Source organism: Papaver somniferum, unplaced genomic scaffold (assembly GCF_003573695.1).
Source record: "Papaver somniferum cultivar HN1 unplaced genomic scaffold, ASM357369v1 unplaced-scaffold_16, whole genome shotgun sequence".
NCBI classification, from domain to species: domain Eukaryota; kingdom Viridiplantae; phylum Streptophyta; class Magnoliopsida; order Ranunculales; family Papaveraceae; genus Papaver; species Papaver somniferum.
In genome coordinates this window covers 570,318-575,669 of record NW_020625486.1, presented here as the reverse complement: position 1 = coordinate 575,669, position 5,352 = coordinate 570,318, and the positions used below count along the sequence as shown (strand labels likewise).

At 36.4% G+C, this 5,352-nt stretch overlaps 1 pseudogene; it reads left to right on the top strand.

Annotated features, from left to right (window-relative positions):
• The first annotated feature begins 2,015 nt into the window (after window positions 1-2,015).
• On the top strand, window positions 2,016-4,098 carry LOC113337379 (annotated as a pseudogene).
• The last annotated feature ends 1,254 nt before the right edge of the window (window positions 4,099-5,352 follow it).

The window sequence follows — 5,352 nt, the reverse complement described above, 5'->3', positions numbered from 1 at the left end:
ACTAGTGTGCAGAATCTCTATGTCTTCTTAGCGCGTTGGGTACTATCATTTCGGAGAACTTGTAAGTTGGAAAAGTAGGTTTTGTGGGTATACCTCTTGTAAGCCCTCACGAGACTATAACTCGTCCACTAGGGACACCTAGGGGTTTAAAGGTCTGTTGCACATGCTAAATGCAACCGTATCCTCGACGATATGGAGTCGTTGTAGTTTAGTTTAGTTTGCTCGAGGACTAGCAAAAGGCAAGTGTAGGAGAATTTGATAAGTGCATATTTCACATATATTTGGTGTTAAGTGATGAGTTCGTATGAAGAAGTTACGATCAAAACAAGAACTTAAAAAACTAAAAGGGCAAAATGGTCATTTTACACGACCAAATGCTACCGCCACCCCCTCCGTGTGTTAAGGGGAAACTTCTTGTTAAGGGGCAGTCAAGTTCGAGGGAACTGCTAAAGGAAGTTCAGTCTTTTACAAAGGGAGGAGAAGGATTCAAAATTCGTTGAAGGCACCCGACCTATTTACTCAGGGCACTTCGTCCTCTCTATTACTAATGTATTTCAAAATTCAGTCTTTTAAAAATAGATCAAAAATTTTAAAAACTTAATGTATTTCAAAATATACACCGGATTTTTATAATATTTATATATTTGAAAAGCTCTTTCAATTACCTACTTAACGAGTACAAATAAGAATAATAAAATTTTATTTTACGTAAAATATTTCATTGCTTTTAAATTTAATATAGTTGGATGAGTAAAATTCAAACATGTACATCCCACATTGTCCTTATTAGTGATAAACAACCATTAAATTAATTTAATTTTCCCAATAAGACACTTCTTCGATTTGTTTTGTCATTGGCCCTTCATCTCTGTTTATCTCATTACTATCCAGTATATGGTCTCCCATTTTAAGAGTTTTGATTGTTTGTCCTTCTTTGTTCAGCAACCGTGATATATAGCTAGGCAAAAGGGTTGATAACTTGATTGTGTCTTATCTGAAAGCTTAGTTATTAATGAACATCCCCAAAACACCTTATAGAGATTAGAGACTGAAACATAACGTCCCAAAATCCATCCAAGTTAACATGTGAAAAAAAAACTAGTGTCAGAGAAGGCAGAATTAACTGGTCCCAAGAAAAAGTTGAAGAAATCGAACAGTCACAACATGCAAATCCGCATGAAAATCTAAGATTTATTTGGAAGGCCGTTCCAAATTTTTCGCCCAATCATACAGTCCACTACAGTAGGTTGTTTGCAACTTTTTTGGACCCCTCAAAAATTTGGGCCTAGGGCGGTCGACCATCTCTCCCAGCCCTAAGACAGCCAGGATGCACAACAGAACGAGAAAATAGCACATCAACCGGTTGTTTCCCATAAGGCGTCCTAATGGCAGCCTTTGCAGACTTGACCCAAAAAATGCCTTCGCTATCCAAGTCCCAAGTCCCAAATCATGTAATCCACACCAGCAATGATGGGGAGGTTAGCAGGGTCAATGCCACAAGCAATCATCAGATCACGGGTTTTTGGCGGAATACCCATCTTCCATCTACAATAAGAGCACAAACAACATACCTTAGTATAAAAAGAATAGTTGGGACTCGCTCATCATTATGTGTGGACTTTCAAAACCAATCCAAGATCTTGAACTAGCATTGCACCATTTCAACCTCAAATAGCTGGTGAGCAACTCTTATTTCAGAGCAATTGAATGCCATTTTGTAATGTTTGGCTCTCAAGTTTTTCCATTCATGGTTTAGGGTCGGGTGACGGTGAATTATCCGGTCAACTAATAAAATATCTGACCATTAACGCCACCACCAAGAAATACTTTAACGACTCTCCTAATCCCTTAAGGGTTTGAAGTTTACACCAGGGATTTTTTTGATCGGAAAGGATTTTGGTCTCGGACTCTCGATTCACCTCGTAGATTCCTTTCGAACCTTATATATACGTATGCAAATCTTTTGAAATTGTATCTTGGTGTTTTGCTTTGATTTAATTTGCAGATAAAAAATAATGCCTCTGAAAAAGAAAAGCGTTGGCGATCTTAAGGAGTCTGATTTACGAGGGAAGAAAGTATTTGTTAGAGTTGATTTGGATGTTCCATTGGATGAAATTTTGAACATCACTGGTGATACTAGGGTTAAAGCTGCTGTTCCTACTATTCAATACCTAATTCGTCATGGAGCGAAAGTTATTCTCTGCAGCCATCTTATAAGCAACATATCTGATTTCTTAATGTTTTTTTTTTTTTTGGCTATGTACTATCAACGTTTAAGAGTCGTGTGCACATTTGATTTCATCGTGTTTTTCAGTTTCATATGTATCAGACAAAAGTGAGTTTCCATTATGATGAAGTTATGTAACTGTATATTTTGATTGACAGGGACACCCAGAGGGTGTTATTACGCCTAAATACAGCTTGAAGCCTCTTGTGCCTAGGTTGGGTGAGCTAATTCAGACAAAAGTGAGTTTTGCTTAACCTGAATCGAGCTTGTTTTACGTAACTTTTTTCTTGTATTTGTTCTTACTATGTGTTGCCCTTCTTGCATAGGTTGGGATGGCCAATGATTGTATCGGGGAGGAAGTTGAGAAATTGGTTGCAGGAATCCCAGATGGAGGTGTTTTACTACTCGAGAATGTGAGGTTCTACAAAGAGGAAGAAAAGAATGATTCTGAGTTTGCAAAGAAGCTAGCGTCTCTTGCTGATCTCTATGTGAATGATGCGTTTCGAACGGCTCACCGAGCTCATGCTTCCGTAAAGAAAGTCACCAACGTTCTTATCGCCTTGTGTCGCTGGGTTTCTTATGCAGAAGGTATGATTTCTAAATTATTCTTTGCACCTATGCTATCAGTGCATGTTCCTACCCAAGGTTGTTAATCTCGGATCTCAGACTTGTGTTGCTCAGGTCCTTGACACCTCGGTGAAATCTCGGAGAAACTCTGAGTCATTGTTTTCAAATTTAATATATGTAACAATGTATATATATCAAATATTTTGCATATCTGGTGTGATTTACTCTAATATTGTACATGCTTCAGATTATATACTGTTTGCAGAACCAAATATTCAACGTGTGAGATCCTGATTTGTTTTATGTTCTTGATTAGGAACTTGACTATCTTGTTGGAGCTTTCTCACTCAAGTCCCCAACTTGACCATCTTATTGAAGTTGTGCCATCTCCCAAACAGACACGAACCGTTGCCATTGTTTGTGGTTCAAAGCTCTCATCCGAGATAGGAATTATTGAGTATTTGTTGGGGAAAGTCGATTCCTTCATTATTGGTGGAACAATGGCCTTCACATTTCTCAGGGACCTTAACCATTCTGTTGGAACATCTCTTGTGGAGGAAGATAAGCTGGACATTGCAAAATCACTTGTCTATAGGGCCACAGCCAGGAGAGTGGAATTTCTGTTACCATGGGATGTTGTAATTGCTGATAAATTTGCTCCCAAAGCGAATAGCAAGGTATGCTTCTTAACTGACTTTTAATCCGTGGTGTCATATCTTGATTTACTGGATTTTTATTGACTTGGATGATCTTTGTTGCAGACAGTTCTAGTAGCAATTGGAATTCCAGAAGGTTGGATGGGATTGGATATTGGTTCGCGGGCCATTGATATGTATAATAAATGTCTTGATAAAGCCAAGACTGTCATATGGCATGGAACAACCATCGGAGTGTTTGGGATGGAGAAATTTGATATTGGAACAAAAGTGTATATCACTGGCTATATTTTCCCTCTTTAATTGAATCAAGAGCATTAAATATTTTGGTCTCTGATTTGTGTGCTAGTAGCAAGCGAAAAACTGGCTTATTCTTAGATTGATGATTAATTGTTTCTTGCATTTCAGGCAATTGCTAAGAAGTTGGCAGAGCTAAATGAGAAGGGAGTAACAACCATCATTGGAGGTGATGATGTAATTGCAACTATGGAAAAGCTAGGTCTGGTAGACAAGATGAGCCACATCCTTCCCAGAGGAGATGCCTATAAGGAGCTTCTAGAAGGCAAATCACTCCCTGGAATTCGCGCTCTAGATGATACTTCTGTTTATTATAGTAGTTTTACAATCAGTAATAGGGTACGTATTTGAGTATATAGATTTTAGAGATATCGAGAGAGTTTTTTTTTTGTAAGAGATTTAGAGAGATTCTTTGTACGTTTATTGATTTTGGGAATTTTCTGAGTGATTTTTAAGAAATCTCAGTGAGTAATTGAGACAAAAATTTTACCTTACATTTATCACATAAGAAAAAAAAATATCAAAAATCAGTTTATAGAATTAATATATAATAAATAACTCATAGATTTAATACAAAAAGATGGAAGAGTATAATTAATGAAAAATTATAAATTTATGGATGCCTAATAGAAATTGTGACTAGTTTGTCAACCGAAAATTAAACCGAATTGAACAAGAACATAATTCATGGATCGAGATCTCGCATAATGTGGAGTTTTTGGAAAATAATAGTTTTTTTATATGCATGAAATTTATTATAGCTTATTTGGTTGGTAGGAAATACCAATAGATCCTATAAATACTCCCTCCGTTTCTAAAAAATAGGCTTGTTTGGTTTTCACAAAAATTAAGAAAACAACATTGTAGCCACTTTTTCATATTTTCTCGTAATCTATCCTCTGGTCTCCACTCATTAAAAAGAGAAAGAAGTGGTCCCTTTTTGTAGTAAGAGAAAAAAGGGAGAGAGAGAAGTGGTCTCCTTTATGGGTATACTAGTAAAATCATAACATTTGACTTTCCATATATGGAAACAAGCGTATTTTTTTGACATACCCAAATAAGAAAACAAACCTATTTTTTTGAAACGGAGGGAGCAATAAATTAGAGAGAGTCTAGTCCAGTTGATCTAGACAACTGTCTGTTTGGTCTTTTTTAGAAATATAAATTATAGGTTGGTCCTAAAAATTATAGTTTGGTCTTAGGGTGTACAATACCCACGCGGGATGACGTTATGGATGATGTAATTTTCATCTGGGAGTGACAGGAATATCCTTTCAGAAAAATATATATAGGATTTATTAGCAAAAAAGAAATCATTTTCAGATTTCTTTTCTCTCTCCTCTCTAGATTCAGATCTACTTTCTGTTTCTTGTTTTTCTTTCTCTTTTTGATGAAGATGATGGTGTTGAAGTTGAAGAAGATGTTGTTGTTCTTGAAGACGATTCGAATGTGAAAGTAGATCTGATTTTTTTTTTCTTTTTTTCTGGATGTGTTTTAATTTGTTTTGATTTCTTCATGCTGTTGTAACAATGGCGTCTCCACAAGAAACTCATGTTGTTGTTGCTGATGCTCGTATTGAAAATGAAGATGAAGATGATGAAGTCT